This window comes from Balaenoptera acutorostrata, chromosome 1 (assembly GCF_949987535.1).
Source record: "Balaenoptera acutorostrata chromosome 1, mBalAcu1.1, whole genome shotgun sequence".
In the NCBI taxonomy this organism is placed as follows: Eukaryota; Metazoa; Chordata; class Mammalia; order Artiodactyla; family Balaenopteridae; genus Balaenoptera; species Balaenoptera acutorostrata.
This window is the reverse complement of record NC_080064.1, coordinates 126,475,184-126,499,987: the sequence shown is the minus strand read 5'-3', so window position 1 is coordinate 126,499,987 and position 24,804 is coordinate 126,475,184.

The window sequence follows — 24,804 nt, the reverse complement described above, 5'->3', positions numbered from 1 at the left end:
CCCTGTCATACCCTTTTGACTTACTTAACCTTATATGATTATTTCTAGGCTCAACTGTAGTCCTGAAAACGGCATTGTTCATTTTGTTCCCGAGGCTTCTATTCCATTTGGTACGTATACCACTTCGTCTTTGTCCATTCATCTGTTTATGGACCTTTTTTTTGCTTCCATGTCTTGGCTATTTCAATATTGCTGCAGTGCACATTTGCCTGCCTCTGTCTTTCCGATTCTGGTGGTCTTAGTTAATAGGCTCAAAAGGTGCCCTGTTGCATCATATGGTAGCTCAGTTTTTACCTTGTAAAGCAGCTCCATTCCGTTTTTGTTAGTGCTGTTACCACTTTAGATCCCACCAGAGCTAGGAGGTACAGAGTTCTCTAAAACCCCTTCTGCATTTATAGTTTGTGGACTTTTTGCTGATGGCCATTTGACCTGTGTGAGCTGAAACCTTTTTGGAGGTTGGATAGGCATGTGGCTAATAATTCCTTACACTGAGCTTTAGGCATCCCCTTTTTCTTCTTTTCCTTTTTTTGTTAAAGAGTGAGTACAACTTCCCTCTTCATATTGACTTCCTGAAAAATTTCTCATGTGTTGAATTTTCTTGCCTATTCCCTACCCCAGGGCCTTTTTTGAAGGCAGGTGTCATTTAGTGCCCTGCAGTCCTTGTGACTATTAAGCAACAATAGGCACTGGGTATAAAGCTGCTGTTGTGGGAAACAGCCACAAGGCGGCAGCATTATTACGTTCTCAACTCTTGTTACTAGGGCAACAGAGTCTTCCTCTAGGTAGTGTTCCGAGGTTGTGAGTTAGAGTGGAATGTGCTGGGAGAAGCCCCGAGAAGTTTATGTCTCCTTACTTCTGTTTGTTTTTTAAATTTAATTTCTATTTCTTATCGGAGTAAATTTGATTAGAGTGTTTTCATTGTCTGGCTGTACAGAATCTGCTCAATGATTCATACATATGTCTGTTCATCTTCGGATCCTGTTAGCATGTATGTGATTACACAATATATATTTTAAAGGTATTGGTGATTATATAATTCATATAGTTTATCTGTTATATGTTTACATACATTTAACATACATTAGTATATGTATGTAAACGCCATAGTCCTAATTTACCCATCCTCCCACCTTTCAGTTTGGCTAACCATTAGTTTATTTGATAAGTCTGTGAGTGTCTTTTTTTGTGGAAATATGTTCATTGGTAGCAATCTTAGGATAACATGTATAAATGATATCATAGGATATTTGTCATACCCTTTTGACTTACTTAACCTTATATGATTATTTCTAGGCTCAACTGTAGTCCTGAAAACGGCATTGTTCATTTTGTTCCCGAGGCTTCTATTCCATTTGGTACGTATACCACTTCGTCTTTGTCCATTCATCTGTTTATGGACCTTTTTTTTGCTTCCATGTCTTGGCTATTTCAATATTGCTGCAGTGCACATTTGCCTGCCTCTGTCTTTCCGATTCTGGTGGTCTTAGTTAATAGGCTCAAAAGGTGCCCTGTCGCATCATATGGTAGCTCAGTTTTTACCTTGTAAAGCAGCTCCATTCCGTTTTTGTTAGTGCTGTTACCACTTTAGATCCCACCAGAGCTAGGAGGTACAGAGTTCTCTAAAACCCCTTCTGCATTTATAGTTTGTGGACTTTTTGCTGATGGCCATTTGACCTGTGTGAGCTGAAACCTTTTTGGAGGTTGGATAGGCATGTGGCTAATAATTCCTTACACTGAGCTTTAGGCATCCCCTTTTTCTTCTTTTCCTTTTTTTGTTAAAGAGTGAGTACAACTTCCCTCTTCATATTGACTTCCTGAAAAATTTCTCATGTGTTGAATTTTCTTGCCTATTCCCTACCCCAGGGCCTTTTTTGAAGGCAGGTGTCATTTAGTGCCCTGCAGTCCTTGTGACTATTAAGCAACAATAGGCACTGGGTATAAAGCTGCTGTTGTGGGAAACAGCCACAAGGCGGCAGCATTATTACGTTCTCAACTCTTGTTACTAGGGCAACAGAGTCTTCCTCTAGGTAGTGTTCCGAGGTTGTGAGTTAGAGTGGAATGTGCTGGGAGAAGCCCCGAGAAGTTTATGTCTCCTTACTTCTGTTTGTTTTTTAAATTTAATTTCTATTTCTTATCGGAGTAAATTTGATTAGAGTGTTTTCATTGTCTGGCTGTACAGAATCTGCTCAATGATTCATACATATGTCTGTTCATCTTCGGATCCTGTTAGCATGTATGTGATTACACAATATATATTTTAAAGGTATTGGTGATTATATAATTCATATAGTTTATCTGTTATATGTTTACATACATTTAACATACATTAGTATATGTATGTAAACGCCATAGTCCTAATTTACCCATCCTCCCACCTTTCAGTTTGGCTAACCATTAGTTTATTTGATAAGTCTGTGAGTGTCTTTTTTTGTGGAAATATGTTCATTGGTAGCAATCTTAGGATAACATGTATAAATGATATCATAGGATATTTGTCATACCCTTTTGACTGACTTAACCTTATATGATTATTTCTAGGCTCAACTGTAGTCCTGAAAACGGCATTGTTCATTTTGTTCCCGAGGCTTCTATTCCATTTGGTACGTATACCACTTCGTCTTTGTCCATTCATCTGTTTATGGACCTTTTTTTTGCTTCCATGTCTTGGCTATATCAATGTTGTTGCAGTTCACATTTGCCTGCCTCTGTCTTTCCGATTCTGGTGGTCTTAGGTTATAGGCCCAAAAGGTGCCCTGCCGCATCATATGGTAGCTCAATTTTTACCTTTGTAGCAGCTCCATTCAGTTTTCGTTAGTGCTGTTACCACTTTACATCCCACGAGCAGCTAGAAGGTACACATTTTTCTCAAACCCCTTAAGCATTTATAGTTTGTAGTCTTTTTGCTGATGGTCATGACTGGTGTGAGCTGAAACCTTTTTGAATTTGAATTTGCATGTGGCTAATAATTCCTTATACTGAGCTTTAAGCATGTCCTTTTTTTTCTTTTCCTTTTTTTGATAAAGAGTGAGTACAACTTTCCTCTTCATATTGACTTCTTGAAAAATTTCTCATGTGTTGAATTTTCTTGCCTATTCCCCACTCCAGGGCATTTCTTGAGGGCAGGTGTCATTTAGAGCCCTGCAATCCTTGTGACTATGAAGCAACCATTAGCAGTGTGTTTAAAGCTGCTGTTGTGGGAAACAGCCACAAGGCAGCAGCATTATTACATTCTCAACTCTTGTTACTAGGGCAACAGAGTCTTCCTGGAGGTAGTGTTCCGAGGTTGTAAACTAGAGTGGAATGTGCTGGGACAAGCCCCCAGAACTTCATGTCTCCTTACTTATGTTTGTTTTTTAAATTTAATTTCTATTTCTTATCGGAGTAAATTTGATTAGAGTGTTTTGATTGTCTGGCTGTACAGAATCTACTCAATGATTCACACATATGTCTGTTCCTCTTCGGATCATGTTAGCATGTATGGAATTACAGAATGTATATTTTAAAGGTATTGTGATTATATAATTTATATAGTTTGTATGTTTTTTGTTTATATACATTTAACAAACATTACTATATGTATGTTAACCCCATAGTCCTAATTTACCCATCCTCCCACCTTTCATTTCGGCTAACAATTAGTTTATTTGATAAGTCTGTGAGTGTCTTTTTTTGTGGAAATATGTTCATTGGTAGCAATCTTAGGATAACATGTATAAATGATATCATAGGATATTTGTCATACCTTTTTGACTTACTTAACCTTATATGATTATTTCTAGGCTCAACTGTAGTCCTGAACACGGCATTGTTTATTTTTTTTCCGAGGCTACTATTCCATGCTGTCCATATACCTCTTCTTTTTGTCCATTCATCTGTTTATGGATCTTTTTTTGCTTCCATTTCTTGGCTATTTCAATATTGCTGCAGTGCACATTTGCCTGCCTCTGTCTTTCCGATTCTGGTGGTCTTAGGTTATAGGCCCAAAAGGTGCCCTGCCGCATCATATGGTAGCTGAGGTTTTACCTTGTAAAGCAGCTCGATTCAGTTTGCGTTAGTGCTGTTACCACTTTACATCCCACCAGCAGCTAGAAGGTACACAGTTCTCTAAAACCCCTTCAGCATTTATAGTTTGTAGACTTTTTGCTGATGGTCATGACTGGTGTGAGCTGAAACCTTTTTGAATTTGAATTTGCCTATGGCTAATAATTCCTTATACTGAGCTTTAGGCATGTCCTTTTTTTTCTTTTCCTTTTTTTTAAAGCGTGAGTACAACTTCCTTCCTCTTATTGACTTCTTGAAAATTTTCTCATGTCTTGAATTTTCTTGCCTATTCCCTACCGCAGGGCATTTTTTGAGGGCAGGTGTCATTTAGAGCCCTGCAGTCCTTGTGACTATTAAGCAACAATTGGCACTGGGTATAAAGCTGCTGTTGTGGGAAACAGCCACAAGGCGGCAGCATTATTACGTTCTCAACTCTTGTTACTAGGGCAACAGAGTCTTCCTGGAGGTAGTGTTCCGAGGTTGTAAACTAGAGTGGAATGTGCTGGGACAAGCCCCCAGAACTTCATGTCTCCTTACTTCTGTTTGTTTTTTCAATTTAATTTCTATTTCTTATCGGAGTAAATTTGATTAGAGTGTTTTGATTGTCTGGCTGTACAGAATCTGCTCAATGATTCATACATATGTCTGTTCATCTTCGGATCCTGTTAGCATGTATGTGATTACACAATATATATTTTAAAGGTATTGGTGATTATATAATTCATATAGTTTTTCTGTTATATGTTTATATACATTTAACATACATTAGTATATGTATGTAAACACCATAGTCCTAATTTACCCATCCTCCCACCTTTCATTTTGGCTAACCATTAGTTTATTTGATAAGTCTCTGAGTGTCTTTTTTTGTGGAAATATGTTCATTGGTAGCAATCTTAGGATAACATGTATAAATGATATCATAGGATATTTGTCATACCCTTTTTTTTTAATTAATAGCTACTTTATTTATTTATTTATCTATTTATTTAGCTGTGTTGGGTCTTCGTTTCGTGCGAGGGCTTTCTCTAGTTGCGGCAAGCGGGGGCCACTCTTCATTGCGGTGCGCGGGCCTCTCACTATCGTGGCCCCTTCCGTTGCGGGGCACAGGCTCCAGATGCGCAGGCTCAGCAGTTGTGGCTCACGGTCCCAGTTGCTCTGTGGCACGTGGGATCCTCCCAGACCAGGGCTCGAACCCGCGTCCCCTGCATTAGCAGGCAGATTCTCTATCACTGCGCCACCAGGGAAGCCCCTGTCATACCCTTTTGACTTACTTAACCTTATATGATTATTTCTAGGCTCAACTGTAGTCCTGAAAACGGCATTGTTCATTTTGTTCCCGAGGCTTCTATTCCATTTGGTACGTATACCACTTCGTCTTTGTCCATTCATCTGTTTATGGACCTTTTTTTTGCTTCCATGTCTTGGCTATTTCAATATTGCTGCAGTGCACATTTGCCTGCCTCTGTCTTTCCGATTCTGGTGGTCTTAGTTAATAGGCTCAAAAGGTGCCCTGTCGCATCATATGGTAGCTCAGTTTTTACCTTGTAAAGCAGCTCCATTCCGTTTTTGTTAGTGCTGTTACCACTTTAGATCCCACCAGAGCTAGGAGGTACAGAGTTCTCTAAAACCCCTTCTGCATTTATAGTTTGTGGACTTTTTGCTGATGGCCATTTGACCTGTGTGAGCTGAAACCTTTTTGGAGGTTGGATAGGCATGTGGCTAATAATTCCTTACACTGAGCTTTAGGCATCCCCTTTTTCTTCTTTTCCTTTTTTTGTTAAAGAGTGAGTACAACTTCCCTCTTCATATTGACTTCCTGAAAAATTTCTCATGTGTTGAATTTTCTTGCCTATTCCCTACCCCAAGGCCTTTTTTGAAGGCAGGTGTCATTTAGTGCCCTGCAGTCCTTGTGACTATTAAGCAACAATCGGCACTGGGTATAAAGCTGCTGTTGTGGGAAACAGCCACAAGGCGGCAGCATTATTACGTTCTCAACTCTTGTTACTAGGGCAACAGAGTCTTCCTCTAGGTAGTGTTCCGAGGTTGTGAGTTAGAGTGGAATGTGCTGGGAGAAGCCCCGAGAAGTTTATGTCTCCTTACTTCTGTTTGTTTTTTAAATTTAATTTCTATTTCTTATCGGAGTAAATTTGATTAGAGTGTTTTCATTGTCTGGCTGTACAGAATCTGCTCAATGATTCATACATATGTCTGTTCATCTTCGGATCCTGTTAGCATGTATGTGATTACACAATATATATTTTAAAGGTATTGGTGATTATATAATTCATATAGTTTATCTGTTATATGTTTACATACATTTAACATACATTAGTATATGTATGTAAACGCCATAGTCCTAATTTACCCATCCTCCCACCTTTCAGTTTGGCTAACCATTAGTTTATTTGATAAGTCTGTGAGTGTCTTTTTTTGTGGAAATATGTTCATTGGTAGCAATCTTAGGATAACATGTATAAATGATATCATAGGATATTTGTCATACCCTTTTGACTTACTTAACCTTATATGATTATTTCTAGGCTCAACTGTAGTCCTGAAAACGGCATTGTTCATTTTGTTCCCGAGGCTTCTATTCCATTTGGTACGTATACCACTTCGTCTTTGTCCATTCATCTGTTTATGGACCTTTTTTTTGCTTCCATGTCTTGGCTATATCAATGTTGTTGCAGTTCACATTTGCCTGCCTCTGTCTTTCCGATTCTGGTGGTCTTAGGTTATAGGCCCAAAAGGTGCCCTGCCGCATCATATGGTAGCTCAATTTTTACCTTTGTAGCAGCTCCATTCAGTTTTCGTTAGTGCTGTTACCACTTTACATCCCACGAGCAGCTAGAAGGTACACATTTTTCTCAAACCCCTTAAGCATTTATAGTTTGTAGTCTTTTTGCTGATGGTCATGACTGGTGTGAGCTGAAACCTTTTTGAATTTGAATTTGCATGTGGCTAATAATTCCTTATACTGAGCTTTAAGCATGTCCTTTTTTTTCTTTTCCTTTTTTTGATAAAGAGTGAGTACAACTTCCCTCTTCATATTGACTTCTTGAAAAATTTCTCATGTGTTGAATTTTCTTGCCTATTCCCCACTCCAGGGCATTTCTTGAGGGCAGGTGTCATTTAGAGCCCTGCAATCCTTGTGACTATGAAGCAACCATTAGCAGTGTGTTTAAAGCTGCTGTTGTGGGAAACAGCCACAAGGCAGCAGCATTATTACATTCTCAACTCTTGTTACTAGGGCAACAGAGTCTTCCTGGAGGTAGTGTTCCGAGGTTGTAAACTAGAGTGGAATGTGCTGGGACAAGCCCCCAGAACTTCATGTCTCCTTACTTATGTTTGTTTTTTAAATTTAATTTCTATTTCTTATCGGAGTAAATTTGATTAGAGTGTTTTGATTGTCTGGCTGTACAGAATCTACTCAATGATTCACACATATGTCTGTTCCTCTTCGGATCATGTTAGCATGTATGGAATTACAGAATGTATATTTTAAAGGTATTGTGATTATATAATTTATATAGTTTGTATGTTTTTTGTTTATATACATTTAACAAACATTACTATATGTATGTTAACCCCATAGTCCTAATTTACCCATCCTCCCACCTTTCATTTTGGCTAACAATTAGTTTATTTGATAAGTCTGTGAGTGTCTTTTTTTGTGGAAATATGTTCATTGGTAGCAATCTTAGGATAACATGTATAAATGATATCATAGGATATTTGTCATACCTTTTTGACTTACTTAACCTTATATGATTATTTCTAGGCTCAACTGTAGTCCTGAACACGGCATTGTTTATTTTTTTTCCGAGGCTACTATTCCATGCTGTCCATATACCTCTTCTTTTTGTCCATTCATCTGTTTATGGATCTTTTTTTGCTTCCATTTCTTGGCTATTTCAATATTGCTGCAGTGCACATTTGCCTGCCTCTGTCTTTCCGATTCTGGTGGTCTTAGGTTATAGGCCCAAAAGGTGCCCTGCCGCATCATATGGTAGCTCAGGTTTTACCTTGTAAAGCAGCTCGATTCAGTTTGCGTTAGTGCTGTTACCACTTTACATCCCACCAGCAGCTAGAAGGTACACAGTTCTCTAAAACCCCTTCAGCATTTATAGTTTGTAGACTTTTTGCTGATGGTCATGACTGGTGTGAGCTGAAACCTTTTTGAATTTGAATTTGCCTATGGCTAATAATTCCTTATACTGAGCTTTAGGCATGTCCTTTTTTTTCTTTTCCTTTTTTTTAAAGCGTGAGTACAACTTCCTTCCTCTTATTGACTTCTTGAAAATTTTCTCATGTCTTGAATTTTCTTGCCTATTCCCTACCGCAGGGCATTTTTTGAGGGCAGGTGTCATTTAGAGCCCTGCAGTCCTTGTGACTATTAAGCAACAATTGGCACTGGGTATAAAGCTGCTGTTGTGGGAAACAGCCACAAGGCGGCAGCATTATTACGTTCTCAACTCTTGTTACTAGGGCAACAGAGTCTTCCTGGAGGTAGTGTTCCGAGGTTGTAAACTAGAGTGGAATGTGCTGGGACAAGCCCCCAGAACTTCATGTCTCCTTACTTCTGTTTGTTTTTTCAATTTAATTTCTATTTCTTATCGGAGTAAATTTGATTAGAGTGTTTTGATTGTCTGGCTGTACAGAATCTGCTCAATGATTCATACATATGTCTGTTCATCTTCGGATCCTGTTAGCATGTATGTGATTACACAATATATATTTTAAAGGTATTGGTGATTATATAATTCATATAGTTTTTCTGTTATATGTTTATATACATTTAACATACATTAGTATATGTATGTAAACACCATAGTCCTAATTTACCCATCCTCCCACCTTTCATTTTGGCTAACCATTAGTTTATTTGATAAGTCTCTGAGAGTCTTTTTTTGTGGAAATATGTTCATTGGTAGCAATCTTAGGATAACATGTATAAATGATATCATAGGATATTTGTCATACCCTTTTTTTTTAATTAATAGCTACTTTATTTATTTATTTATCTATTTATTTAGCTGTGTTGGGTCTTCGTTTCGTGCGAGGGCTTTCTCTAGTTGCGGCAAGCGGGGGCCACTCTTCATTGCGGTGTGCGGGCCTCTCACTATCGTGGCCCCTTCCGTTGCGGGGCACAGGCTCCAGATGCGCAGGCTCAGCAGTTGTGGCTCACGGTCCCAGTTGCTCTGTGGCACGTGGGATCCTCCCAGACCAGGGCTCGAACCCGCGTCCCCTGCATTAGCAGGCAGATTCTCTATCACTGCGCCACCAGGGAAGCCCCTGTCATACCCTTTTGACTTACTTAACCTTATATGATTATTTCTAGGCTCAACTGTAGTCCTGAAAACGGCATTGTTCATTTTGTTCCCGAGGCTTCTATTCCATTTGGTACGTATACCACTTCGTCTTTGTCCATTCATCTGTTTATGGACCTTTTTTTTGCTTCCATGTCTTGGCTATTTCAATATTGCTGCAGTGCACATTTGCCTGCCTCTGTCTTTCCGATTCTGGTGGTCTTAGTTAATAGGCTCAAAAGGTGCCCTGTCGCATCATATGGTAGCTCAGTTTTTACCTTGTAAAGCAGCTCCATTCCGTTTTTGTTAGTGCTGTTACCACTTTAGATCCCACCAGAGCTAGGAGGTACAGAGTTCTCTAAAACCCCTTCTGCATTTATAGTTTGTGGACTTTTTGCTGATGGCCATTTGACCTGTGTGAGCTGAAACCTTTTTGGAGGTTGGATAGGCATGTGGCTAATAATTCCTTACACTGAGCTTTAGGCATCCCCTTTTTCTTCTTTTCCTTTTTTTGTTAAAGAGTGAGTACAACTTCCCTCTTCATATTGACTTCCTGAAAAATTTCTCATGTGTTGAATTTTCTTGCCTATTCCCTACCCCAGGGCCTTTTTTGAAGGCAGGTGTCATTTAGTGCCCTGCAGTCCTTGTGACTATTAAGCAACAATAGGCACTGGGTATAAAGCTGCTGTTGTGGGAAACAGCCACAAGGCGGCAGCATTATTACGTTCTCAACTCTTGTTACTAGGGCAACAGAGTCTTCCTCTAGGTAGTGTTCCGAGGTTGTGAGTTAGAGTGGAATGTGCTGGGAGAAGCCCCGAGAAGTTTATGTCTCCTTACTTCTGTTTGTTTTTTAAATTTAATTTCTATTTCTTATCGGAGTAAATTTGATTAGAGTGTTTTCATTGTCTGGCTGTACAGAATCTGCTCAATGATTCATACATATGTCTGTTCATCTTCGGATCCTGTTAGCATGTATGTGATTACACAATATATATTTTAAAGGTATTGGTGATTATATAATTCATATAGTTTATCTGTTATATGTTTACATACATTTAACATACATTAGTATATGTATGTAAACGCCATAGTCCTAATTTACCCATCCTCCCACCTTTCAGTTTGGCTAACCATTAGTTTATTTGATAAGTCTGTGAGTGTCTTTTTTTGTGGAAATATGTTCATTGGTAGCAATCTTAGGATAACATGTATAAATGATATCATAGGATATTTGTCATACCCTTTTAACTTACTTAACCTTATATGATTATTTCTAGGCTCAACTGTAGTCCTGAAAACGGCATTGTTCATTTTGTTCCCGAGGCTTCTATTCCATTTGGTACGTATACCACTTCGTCTTTGTCCATTCATCTGTTTATGGACCTTTTTTTTGCTTCCATGTCTTGGCTATATCAATGTTGTTGCAGTTCACATTTGCCTGCCTCTGTCTTTCCGATTCTGGTGGTCTTAGGTTATAGGCCCAAAAGGTGCCCTGCCGCATCATATGGTAGCTCAATTTTTACCTTTGTAGCAGCTCCATTCAGTTTTCGTTAGTGCTGTTACCACTTTACATCCCACGAGCAGCTAGAAGGTACACATTTTTCTCAAACCCCTTAAGCATTTATAGTTTGTAGTCTTTTTGCTGATGGTCATGACTGGTGTGAGCTGAAACCTTTTTGAATTTGAATTTGCATGTGGCTAATAATTCCTTATACTGAGCTTTAAGCATGTCCTTTTTTTTCTTTTCCTTTTTTTGATAAAGAGTGAGTACAACTTCCCTCTTCATATTGACTTCTTGAAAAATTTCTCATGTGTTGAATTTTCTTGCCTATTCCCCACTCCAGGGCATTTCTTGAGGGCAGGTGTCATTTAGAGCCCTGCAATCCTTGTGACTATGAAGCAACCATTAGCAGTGTGTTTAAAGCTGCTGTTGTGGGAAACAGCCACAAGGCAGCAGCATTATTACATTCTCAACTCTTGTTACTAGGGCAACAGAGTCTTCCTGGAGGTAGTGTTCCGAGGTTGTAAACTAGAGTGGAATGTGCTGGGACAAGCCCCCAGAACTTTCTGTCTCCTTACTTATGTTTGTTTTTTAAATTTAATTTCTATTTCTTATCGGAGTAAATTTGATTAGAGTGTTTTGATTGTCTGGCTGTACAGAATCTACTCAATGATTCACACATATGTCTGTTCCTCTTCGGATCATGTTAGCATGTATGGAATTACAGAATGTATATTTTAAAGGTATTGTGATTATATAATTTATATAGTTTGTATGTTTTTTGTTTATATACATTTAACAAACATTACTATATGTATGTTAACCCCATAGTCCTAATTTACCCATCCTCCCACCTTTCATTTCGGCTAACAATTAGTTTATTTGATAAGTCTGTGAGTGTCTTTTTTTGTGGAAATATGTTCATTGGTAGCAATCTTAGGATAACATGTATAAATGATATCATAGGATATTTGTCATACCTTTTTGACTTACTTAACCTTATATGATTATTTCTAGGCTCAACTGTAGTCCTGAACACGGCATTGTTTATTTTTTTTCCGAGGCTACTATTCCATGCTGTCCATATACCTCTTCTTTTTGTCCATTCATCTGTTTATGGATCTTTTTTTGCTTCCATTTCTTGGCTATTTCAATATTGCTGCAGTGCACATTTGCCTGCCTCTGTCTTTCCGATTCTGGTGGTCTTAGGTTATAGGCCCAAAAGGTGCCCTGCCGCATCATATGGTAGCTCAGGTTTTACCTTGTAAAGCAGCTCGATTCAGTTTGCGTTAGTGCTGTTACCACTTTACATCCCACCAGCAGCTAGAAGGTACACAGTTCTCTAAAACCCCTTCAGCATTTATAGTTTGTAGACTTTTTGCTGATGGTCATGACTGGTGTGAGCTGAAACCTTTTTGAATTTGAATTTGCCTATGGCTAATAATTCCTTATACTGAGCTTTAGGCATGTCCTTTTTTTTCTTTTCCTTTTTTTTAAAGCGTGAGTACAACTTCCTTCCTCTTATTGACTTCTTGAAAATTTTCTCATGTCTTGAATTTTCTTGCCTATTCCCTACCGCAGGGCATTTTTTGAGGGCAGGTGTCATTTAGAGCCCTGCAGTCCTTGTGACTATTAAGCAACAATTGGCACTGGGTATAAAGCTGCTGTTGTGGGAAACAGCCACAAGGCGGCAGCATTATTACGTTCTCAACTCTTGTTACTAGGGCAACAGAGTCTTCCTGGAGGTAGTGTTCCGAGGTTGTAAACTAGAGTGGAATGTGCTGGGACAAGCCCCCAGAACTTCATGTCTCCTTACTTCTGTTTGTTTTTTCAATTTAATTTCTATTTCTTATCGGAGTAAATTTGATTAGAGTGTTTTGATTGTCTGGCTGTACAGAATCTGCTCAATGATTCATACATATGTCTGTTCATCTTCGGATCCTGTTAGCATGTATGTGATTACACAATATATATTTTAAAGGTATTGGTGATTATATAATTCATATAGTTTTTCTGTTATATGTTTATATACATTTAACATACATTAGTATATGTATGTAAACACCATAGTCCTAATTTACCCATCCTCCCACCTTTCATTTTGGCTAACCATTAGTTTATTTGATAAGTCTCTGAGTGTCTTTTTTTGTGGAAATATGTTCATTGGTAGCAATCTTAGGATAACATGTATAAATGATATCATAGGATATTTGTCATACCCTTTTTTTTAAATTAATAGCTACTTTATTTATTTATTTATCTATTTATTTAGCTGTGTTGGGTCTTCGTTTCGTGCGAGGGCTTTCTCTAGTTGCGGCAAGCGGGGGCCACTCTTCATTGCGGTGCGCGGGCCTCTCACTATCGTGGCCCCTTCCGTTGCGGGGCACAGGCTCCAGATGCGCAGGCTCAGCAGTTGTGGCTCACGGTCCCAGTTGCTCTGTGGCACGTGGGATCCTCCCAGACCAGGGCTCGAACCCGCGTCCCCTGCATTAGCAGGCAGATTCTCTATCACTGCGCCACCAGGGAAGCCCCTGTCATACCCTTTTGACTTACTTAACCTTATATGATTATTTCTAGGCTCAACTGTAGTCCTGAAAACGGCATTGTTCATTTTGTTCCCGAGGCTTCTATTCCATTTGGTACGTATACCACTTCGTCTTTGTCCATTCATCTGTTTATGGACCTTTTTTTTGCTTCCATGTCTTGGCTATTTCAATATTGCTGCAGTGCACATTTGCCTGCCTCTGTCTTTCCGATTCTGGTGGTCTTAGTTAATAGGCTCAAAAGGTGCCCTGTCGCATCATATGGTAGCTCAGTTTTTACCTTGTAAAGCAGCTCCATTCCGTTTTTGTTAGTGCTGTTACCACTTTAGATCCCACCAGAGCTAGGAGGTACAGAGTTCTCTAAAACCCCTTCTGCATTTATAGTTTGTGGACTTTTTGCTGATGGCCATTTGACCTGTGTGAGCTGAAACCTTTTTGGAGGTTGGATAGGCATGTGGCTAATAATTCCTTACACTGAGCTTTAGGCATCCCCTTTTTCTTCTTTTCCTTTTTTTGTTAAAGAGTGAGTACAACTTCCCTCTTCATATTGACTTCCTGAAAAATTTCTCATGTGTTGAATTTTCTTGCCTATTCCCTACCCCAGGGCCTTTTTTGAAGGCAGGTGTCATTTAGTGCCCTGCAGTCCTTGTGACTATTAAGCAACAATAGGCACTGGGTATAAAGCTGCTGTTGTGGGAAACAGCCACAAGGCGGCAGCATTATTACGTTCTCAACTCTTGTTACTAGGGCAACAGAGTCTTCCTCTAGGTAGTGTTCCGAGGTTGTGAGTTAGAGTGGAATGTGCTGGGAGAAGCCCCGAGAAGTTTATGTCTCCTTACTTCTGTTTGTTTTTTAAATTTAATTTCTATTTCTTATCGGAGTAAATTTGATTAGAGTGTTTTCATTGTCTGGCTGTACAGAATCTGCTCAATGATTCATACATATGTCTGTTCATCTTCGGATCCTGTTAGCATGTATGTGATTACACAATATATATTTTAAAGGTATTGGTGATTATATAATTCATATAGTTTATCTGTTATATGTTTACATACATTTAACATACATTAGTATATGTATGTAAACGCCATAGTCCTAATTTACCCATCCTCCCACCTTTCAGTTTGGCTAACCATTAGTTTATTTGATAAGTCTGTGAGTGTCTTTTTTTGTGGAAATATGTTCATTGGTAGCAATCTTAGGATAACATGTATAAATGATATCATAGGATATTTGTCATACCCTTTTGACTTACTTAACCTTATATGATTATTTCTAGGCTCAACTGTAGTCCTGAAAACGGCATTGTTCATTTTGTTCCCGAGGCTTCTATTCCATTTGGTACGTATACCACTTCGTCTTTGTCCATTCATCTGTTTATGGACCTTTTTTTTGCTTCCATGTCTTGGCTATATCAATGTTGTTGCAGTTCACATTTGCCTGCCTCTGTCTTTCCGATTCTGGTGGTCTTAGGTTATAGGCCCAAAAGGTGCCCTGCCGCATCATATGGTAGCTCAATTTTTACCTTTGTAGCAGCTCCATTCAGTTTTCGTTAGTGCTGTTACCACTTTACATCCCACGAGCAGCTAGAAGGTACACATTTTTCTCAAACCCCTTAAGCATTTATAGTTTGTAGTCTTTTTGCTGATGGTCATGACTGGTGTGAGCTGAAACCTTTTTGAATTTGAATTTGCATGTGGCTAATAATTCCTTATACTGAGCTTTAAGCATGTCCTTTTTTTTCTTTTCCTTTTTTTGATAAAGAGTGAGTACAACTTCCCTCTTCATATTGACTTCTTGAAAAATTTCTCATGTGTTGAATTTTCTTGCCTATTCCCCACTCTAGGGCATTTCTTGAGGGCAGGTGTCATTTAGAGCCCTGCAATCCTTGTGACTATGAAGCAACCATTAGCAGTGTGTTTAAAGCTGCTGTTGTGGGAAACAGCCACAAGGCAGCAGCATTATTACATTCTCAATTCTTGTTACTAGGGCAACAGAGTCTTCCTGGAGGTAGTGTTCTGAGGTTGTAAACTAGAGTGGAATGTGCTGGGACAAGCCCCCAGAACTTTCTGTCTCCTTACTTATGTTTGTTTTTTAAATTTAATTTCTATTTCTTATCGGAGTAAATTTGATTAGAGTGTTTTGATTGTCTGGCTGTACAGAATCTACTCAATGATTCACACATATGTCTGTTCCTCTTCGGATCATGTTAGCATGTATGGAATTACAGAATGTATATTTTAAAGGTATTGTGATTATATAATTTATATAGTTTGTATGTTTTTTGTTTATATACATTTAACAAACATTACTATATGTATGTTAACCCCATAGTCCTAATTTACCCATCCTCCCACCTTTCATTTCGGCTAACAATTAGTTTATTTGATAAGTCTGTGAGTGTCTTTTTTTGTGGAAATATGTTCATTGGTAGCAATCTTAGGATAACATGTATAAATGATATCATAGGATATTTGTCATACCTTTTTGACTTACTTAACCTTATATGATTATTTCTAGGCTCAACTGTAGTCCTGAACACGGCATTGTTTATTTTTTTTCCGAGGCTACTATTCCATGCTGTCCATATACCTCTTCTTTTTGTCCATTCATCTGTTTATGGATCTTTTTTTGCTTCCATTTCTTGGCTATTTCAATATTGCTGCAGTGCACATTTGCCTGCCTCTGTCTTTCCGATTCTGGTGGTCTTAGGTTATAGGCCCAAAAGGTGCCCTGCCGCATCATATGGTAGCTCAGGTTTTACCTTGTAAAGCAGCTCGATTCAGTTTGCGTTAGTGCTGTTACCACTTTACATCCCACCAGCAGCTAGAAGGTACACAGTTCTCTAAAACCCCTTCAGCATTTATAGTTTGTAGACTTTTTGCTGATGGTCATGACTGGTGTGAGCTGAAACCTTTTTGAATTTGAATTTGCCTATGGCTAATAATTCCTTATACTGAGCTTTAGGCATGTCCTTTTTTTTCTTTTCCTTTTTTTTAAAGCGTGAGTACAACTTCCTTCCTCTTATTGACTTCTTGAAAATTTTCTCATGTCTTGAATTTTCTTGCCTATTCCCTACCGCAGGGCATTTTTTGAGGGCAGGTGTCATTTAGAGCCCTGCAGTCCTTGTGACTATTAAGCAACAATTGGCACTGGGTATAAAGCTGCTGTTGTGGGAAACAGCCACAAGGCGGCAGCATTATTACGTTCTCAACTCTTGTTACTAGGGCAACAGAGTCTTCCTGGAGGTAGTGTTCCGAGGTTGTAAACTAGAGTGGAATGTGCTGGGACAAGCCCCCAGAACTTCATGTCTCCTTACTTCTGTTTGTTTTTTCAATTTAATTTCTATTTCTTATCGGAGTAAATTTGATTAGAGTGTTTTGATTGTCTGGCTGTACAGAACCTGCTCAATGATTCATACATATGTCTGTTCATCTTCGGATCCTGTTAGCATGTATGTGATTACACAATATATATTTTAAAGGTATTGGTGATTATATAATTCATATAGTTTTTCTGTTATATGTTTATATACATTTAACATACATTAGTATATGTATGTAAACACCATAGTCCTAATTTACCCATCCTCCCACCTTTCATTTTGGCTAACCATTAGTTTATTTGATAAGTCTGTGAGTGTCTTTTTTTGTGGAAATATGTTCATTGGTAGCAATCTTAGGATAACATGTATAAATGATATCATAGGATATTTGTCATACCCTTTTTTTTTAATTAATAGCTACTTTATTTATTTATTTATCTATTTATTTAGCTGTGTTGGGTCTTCGTTTCGTGCGAGGGCTTTCTCTAGTTGCGGCAAGCGGGGGCCACTCTTCATTGCGGTGCGCGGGCCTCTCACTATCGTGGCCCCTTCCGTTGCGGGGCACAGGCTCCAGATGCGCAGGCTCAGCAGTTGTGGCTCACGGTCCCAGTTGCTCTGTGGCACGTGGGATCCTCCCAGACCAGGGCTCGAACCCGCGTCCCCTGCATTAGCAGGCAGATTCTCTATCACTGCGCCACCAGGGAAGCCCCTGTCATACCCTTTTGACTTACTTAACCTTATATGATTATTTCTAGGCTCAACTGTAGTCCTGAAAACGGCATTGTTCATTTTGTTCCCGAGGCTTCTATTCCATTTGGTACGTATACCACTTCGTCTTTGTCCATTCATCTGTTTATGGACCTTTTTTTTGCTTCCATGTCTTGGCTATTTCAATATTGCTGCAGTGCACATTTGCCTGCCTCTGTCTTTCCGATTCTGGTGGTCTTAGTTAATAGGCTCAAAAGGTGCCCTGTCGCATCATATGGTAGCTCAGTTTTTACCTTGTAAAGCAGCTCCATTCCGTTTTTGTTAGTGCTGTTACCACTTTAGATCCCACCAGAGCTAGGAGGTACAGAGTTCTCTAAAACCCCTTCTGCATTTATAGTTTGTGGACTTTTTGCTGATGGCCATTTGACCTGTGTGAGCTGAAACCTTTTTGGAGGTTGGATAGGCATGTGGCTAATAATTCCTTACACTGAGCTTTAGGCATCCCCTTTTTCTTCTTTTCCTTTTTTTGTTAAAGAGTGAGTACAACTTCCCTCTTCATATTGACTTCCTGAAAATTTTCTCATGTGTTGAATTTTCTTGCCTATTCCCTACCCCAGGGCCTTTTTTGAAGGCAGGTGTCATTTAGTGCCCTGCAGTCCTTGTGACTATTAAGCAACAATAGGCACTGGGTATAAAGCTGCTGTTGTGGGAAACAGCCACAAGGCGGCAGCATTATTACGTTCTCAACTCTTGTTACTAGGGCAACAGAGTCTTCCTCTAGGTAGTGTTCCGAGGTTGTGAGTTAGAGTGGAATGTGCTGGGAGAAGCCCCGAGAAGTTTATGTCTCCTTACTTCTGTTTGTTTTTTAAATTTAATTTCTATTTCTTATCGGAGTAAATTTGATTAGAGTGTTTTCATTGTCTGGCTGTACAGAATCTGCTCAATGATTCATACATATGTCTGTTCATCTTCGGATCCTGTTAGCATGTATGTGATTACACAATATATATTTTAAAGGTATTGGTGATTATATAATTCATATAGTTTATCTGTTATATGTTTACATACATTTAACATACATTAGTATATGTATGTAAACGCCATAGTCCTAATTTACCCATCCTCCCACCTTTCATTTTGGCTAACCATTAGTTTATTTGATAAGTCTGTGAGTGTCTTTTTTTGTGGAAATATGTTCATTGGTAGCAATCTTAGGATAACATGTATAAATGATATCATAGGATATTTGTCATACCCTTTTGACTTACTTAACCTTATATGATTATTTCTAGGCTCAACTGTAGTCCTGAAAACGGCATTGTTCATTTTGTCCCCGAGGCTTCTATTCCATTTGGTACGTATACCACTTCGTCTTTGTCCATTCATCTGTTTATGGACCTTTTTTTTGCTTCCATGTCTTGGCTATATCAATGTTGTTGCAGTTCACATTTGCCTGCCTCTGTCTTTCCGATTCTGGTGGTCTTAGGTTATAGGCCCAAAAGGTGCCCTGCCGCATCATATGGTAGCTCAATTTTTACCTTTGTAGCAGCTCCATTCAGTTTTCGTTAGTGCTGTTACCACTTTACATCCCACGAGCAGCTAGAAGGTACACATTTTTCTCAAACCCCTTAAGCATTTATAGTTTGTAGTCTTTTTGCTGATGGTCATGACTGGTGTGAGCTGAAAACTTTTTGAATTTGAATTTGCATGTGGCTAATAATTCCTTATACTGAGCTTTAAGCATGTCCTTTTTTTTCTTTTCCTTTTTTTGATAAAGAGTGAGTACAACTTCCCTCTTCATATTGACTTCTTGAAAAATTTCTCATGTGTTGAATTTTCTTGCCTGTTCCCCACTCCAGGGCATTTCTTGAGGGCAGGTGTCATTTAGAGCCCTGCAATCCTTGTGACTATGAAGCAACCATTAGCAGTGTGTTTAAAGCTGCTGTTGTGGGAAACAGCCACAAGGCAGCAGCATTATTACATTCTCAACTCTTGTTACTAGGGCAACAGAGTCTTCCTGGAGGTAGTGTTCCGAGGTTGTAAACTAGAGTGGAATGTGCTGGGACAAGCCCCCAGAACTTCATGTCTCCTTACTTATGTTTGTTTTTTAAATTTAATTTCTATTTCTTATCAGAGTAAATTTGATTAGAGTGTTTTGATTGTCTGGCTGTACAGAATCTACTCAATGATTCACACATATGTCTGTTCCTCTTCGGATCATGTTAGCATGTATGGAATTACAGAATGTATATTTTAAAGGTATTGTGATTATATAATTTATATAGTTTGTATGTTTTTTGTTTATATACATTTAACAAACATTACTATATGTATGTTAACCCCATAGTCCTAATTTACCCATCCTCCCACCTTTCATTTCGGCTAACAATTAGTTTATTTGATAAGTCTGTGAGTGTCTTTTTTTGTGGAAATATGTTCATTGGTAGCAATCTTAGGATAACATGTATAAATGATATCATAGGATATTTGTCATACCTTTTTGACTTACTTAACCTTATATGATTATTTCTAGGCTCAACTGTAGTCCTGAACACGGCATTGTTTATTTTTTTTCCGAGGCTACTATTCCATGCTGTCCATATACCTCTTCTTTTTGTCCATTCATCTGTTTATGGATCTTTTTTTGCTTCCATTTCTTGGCTATTTCAATATTGCTGCAGTGCACATTTGCCTGCCTCTGTCTTTCCGATTCTGGTGGTCTTAGGTTATAGGCCCAAAAGGTGCCCTGCCGCATCATATGGTAGCTCAGGTTTTACCTTGTAAAGCAGCTCGATTCAGTTTGCGTTAGTGCTGTTACCACTTTACATCCCACCAGCAGCTAGAAGGTACACAGTTCTCTAAAACCCCTTCAGCATTTATAGTTTGTAGACTTTTTGCTGATGGTCATGACTGGTGTGAGCTGAAACCTTTTTGAATTTGAATTTGCCTATGGCTAATAATTCCTTATACTGAGCTTTAGGCATGTCCTTTTTTTTCTTTTCCTTTTTTTTAAAGCGTGAGTACAACTTCCTTCCTCTTATTGACTTCTTGAAAATTTTCTCATGTCTTGAATTTTCTTGCCTATTCCCTACCGCAGGGCATTTTTTGAGGGCAGGTGTCATTTAGAGCCCTGCAGTCCTTGTGACTATTAAGCAACAATTGGCACTGGGTATAAAGCTGCTGTTGTGGGAAACAGCCACAAGGCGGCAGCATTATTACGTTCTCAACTCTTGTTACTAGGGCAACAGAGTCTTCCTGGAGGTAGTGTTCCGAGGTTGTAAACTAGAGTGGAATGTGCTGGGACAAGCCCCCAGAACTTCATGTCTCCTTACTTCTGTTTGTTTTTTCAATTTAATTTCTATTTCTTATCGGAGTAAATTTGATTAGAGTGTTTTGATTGTCTGGCTGTACAGAATCTGCTCAATGATTCATACATATGTCTGTTCATCTTCGGATCCTGTTAGCATGTATGTGATTACACAATATATATTTTAAAGGTATTGGTGATTATATAATTCATATAGTTTTTCTGTTATATGTTTATATACATTTAACATACATTAGTATATGTATGTAAACACCATAGTCCTAATTTACCCATCCTCCCACCTTTCATTTTGGCTAACCATTAGTTTATTTGATAAGTCTCTGAGTGTCTTTTTTTGTGGAAATATGTTCATTGGTAGCAATCTTAGGATAACATGTATAAATGATATCATAGGATATTTGTCATACCCTTTTTTTTAAATTAATAGCTACTTTATTTATTTATTTATCTATTTATTTAGCTGTGTTGGGTCTTCGTTTCGTGCGAGGGCTTTCTCTAGTTGCGGCAAGCGGGGGCCACTCTTCATTGCGGTGCGCGGGCCTCTCACTATCGTGGCCCCTTCCGTTGCGGGGCACAGGCTCCAGATGCGCAGGCTCAGCAGTTGTGGCTCACGGTCCCAGTTGCTCTGTGGCACGTGGGATCCTCCCAGACCAGGGCTCGAACCCGCGTCCCCTGCATTAGCAGGCAGATTCTCTATCACTGCGCCACCAGGGAAGCCCCTGTCATACCCTTTTGACTTACTTAACCTTATATGATTATTTCTAGGCTCAACTGTAGTCCTGAAAACGGCATTGTTCATTTTGTTCCCGAGGCTTCTATTCCATTTGGTACGTATACCACTTCGTCTTTGTCCATTCATCTGTTTATGGACCTTTTTTTTGCTTCCATGTCTTGGCTATTTCAATATTGCTGCAGTGCACATTTGCCTGCCTCTGTCTTTCCGATTCTGGTGGTCTTAGTTAATAGGCTCAAAAGGTGCCCTGTCGCATCATATGGTAGCTCAGTTTTTACCTTGTAAAGCAGCTCCATTCCGTTTTTGTTAGTGCTGTTACCACTTTAGATCCCACCAGAGCTAGGAGGTACAGAGTTCTCTAAAACCCCTTCTGCATTTATAGTTTGTGGACTTTTTGCTGATGGCCATTTGACCTGTGTGAGCTGAAACCTTTTTGGAGGTTGGATAGGCATGTGGCTAATAATTCCTTACACTGAGCTTTAGGCATCCCCTTTTTCTTCTTTTCCTTTTTTTGTTAAAGAGTGAGTACAACTTCCCTCTTCATATTGACTTCCTGAAAAATTTCTCATGTGTTGAATTTTCTTGCCTATTCCCTACCCCAGGGCCTTTTTTGAAGGCAGGTGTCATTTAGTGCCCTGCAGTCCTTGTGACTATTAAGCAACAATAGGCACTGGGTATAAAGCTGCTGTTGTGGGAAACAGCCACAAGGCGGCAGCATTATTACGTTCTCAACTCTTGTTACTAGGGCAACAGAGTCTTCCTCTAGGTAGTGTTCCGAGGTTGTGAGTTAGAGTGGAATGTGCTGGGAGAAGCCCCGAGAAGTTTATGTCTCCTTACTTCTGTTTGTTTTTTAAATTTAATTTCTATTTCTTATCGGAGTAAATTTGATTAGAGTGTTTTCATTGTCTGGCTGTACAGAATCTGCTCAATGATTCATACATATGTCTGTTCATCTTCGGATCCTGTTAGCATGTATGTGATTACACAATATATATTTTAAAGGTATTGGTGATTATATAATTCATATAGTTTATCTGTTATATGTTTACATACATTTAACATACATTAGTATATGTATGTAAACGCCATAGTCCTAATTTACCCATCCTCCCACCTTTCAGTTTGGCTAACCATTAGTTTATTTGATAAGTCTGTGAGTGTCTTTTTTTGTGGAAATATGTTCATTGGTAGCAATCTTAGGATAACATGTATAAATGATATCATAGGATATTTGTCATACCCTTTTGACTTACTTAACCTTATATGATTATTTCTAGGCTCAACTGTAGTCCTGAAAACGGCATTGTTCATTTTGTTCCCGAGGCTTCTATTCCATTTGGTACGTATACCACTTCGTCTTTGTCCATTCATCTGTTTATGGACCTTTTTTTTGCTTCCATGTCTTGGCTATATCAATGTTGTTGCAGTTCACATTTGCCTGCCTCTGTCTTTCCGATTCTGGTGGTCTTAGGTTATAGGCCCAAAAGGTGCCCTGCCGCATCATATGGTAGCTCAATTTTTACCTTTGTAGCAGCTCCATTCAGTTTTCGTTAGTGCTGTTACCACTTTACATCCCACGAGCAGCTAGAAGGTACACATTTTTCTCAAACCCCTTAAGCATTTATAGTTTGTAGTCTTTTTGCTGATGGTCATGACTGGTGTGAGCTGAAACCTTTTTGAATTTGAATTTGCATGTGGCTAATAATTCCTTATACTGAGCTTTAAGCATGTCCTTTTTTTTCTTTTCCTTTTTTTGATAAAGAGTGAGTACAACTTCCCTCTTCATATTGACTTCTTGAAAAATTTCTCATGTGTTGAATTTTCTTGCCTATTCCCCACTCTAGGGCATTTCTTGAGGGCAGGTGTCATTTAGAGCCCTGCAATCCTTGTGACTATGAAGCAACCATTAGCAGTGTGTTTAAAGCTGCTGTTGTGGGAAACAGCCACAAGGCAGCAGCATTATTACATTCTCAATTCTTGTTACTAGGGCAACAGAGTCTTCCTGGAGGTAGTGTTCCGAGGTTGTAAACTAGAGTGGAATGTGCTGGGACAAGCCCCCAGAACTTTCTGTCTCCTTACTTATGTTTGTTTTTTAAATTTAATTTCTATTTCTTATCGGAGTAAATTTGATTAGAGTGTTTTGATTGTCTGGCTGTACAGAATCTACTCAATGATTCACACATATGTCTGTTCCTCTTCGGATCATGTTAGCATGTATGGAATTACAGAATGTATATTTTAAAGGTATTGTGATTATATAATTTATATAGTTTGTATGTTTTTTGTTTATATACATTTAACAAACATTACTATATGTATGTTAACCCCATAGTCCTAATTTACCCATCCTCCCACCTTTCATTTCGGCTAACAATTAGTTTATTTGATAAGTCTGTGAGTGTCTTTTTTTGTGGAAATATGTTCATTGGTAGCAATCTTAGGATAACATGTATAAATGATATCATAGGATATTTGTCATACCTTTTTGACTTACTTAACCTTATATGATTATTTCTAGGCTCAACTGTAGTCCTGAACACGGCATTGTTTATTTTTTTTCCGAGGCTACTATTCCATGCTGTCCATATACCTCTTCTTTTTGTCCATTCATCTGTTTATGGATCTTTTTTTGCTTCCATTTCTTGGCTATTTCAATATTGCTGCAGTGCACATTTGCCTGCCTCTGTCTTTCCGATTCTGGTGGTCTTAGGTTATAGGCCCAAAAGGTGCCCTGCCGCATCATATGGTAGCTCAGGTTTTACCTTGTAAAGCAGCTCGATTCAGTTTGCGTTAGTGCTGTTACCACTTTACATCCCACCAGCAGCTAGAAGGTACACAGTTCTCTAAAACCCCTTCAGCATTTATAGTTTGTAGACTTTTTGCTGATGGTCATGACTGGTGTGAGCTGAAACCTTTTTGAATTTGAATTTGCCTATGGCTAATAATTCCTTATACTGAGCTTTAGGCATGTCCTTTTTTTTCTTTTCCTTTTTTTTAAAGCGTGAGTACAACTTCCTTCCTCTTATTGACTTCTTGAAAATTTTCTCATGTCTTGAATTTTCTTGCCTATTCCCTACCGCAGGGCATTTTTTGAGGGCAGGTGTCATTTAGAGCCCTGCAGTCCTTGTGACTATTAAGCAACAATTGGCACTGGGTATAAAGCTGCTGTTGTGGGAAACAGCCACAAGGCGGCAGCATTATTACGTTCTCAACTCTTGTTACTAGGGCAACAGAGTCTTCCTGGAGGTAGTGTTCCGAGGTTGTAAACTAGAGTGGAATGTGCTGGGACAAGCCCCCAGAACTTCATGTCTCC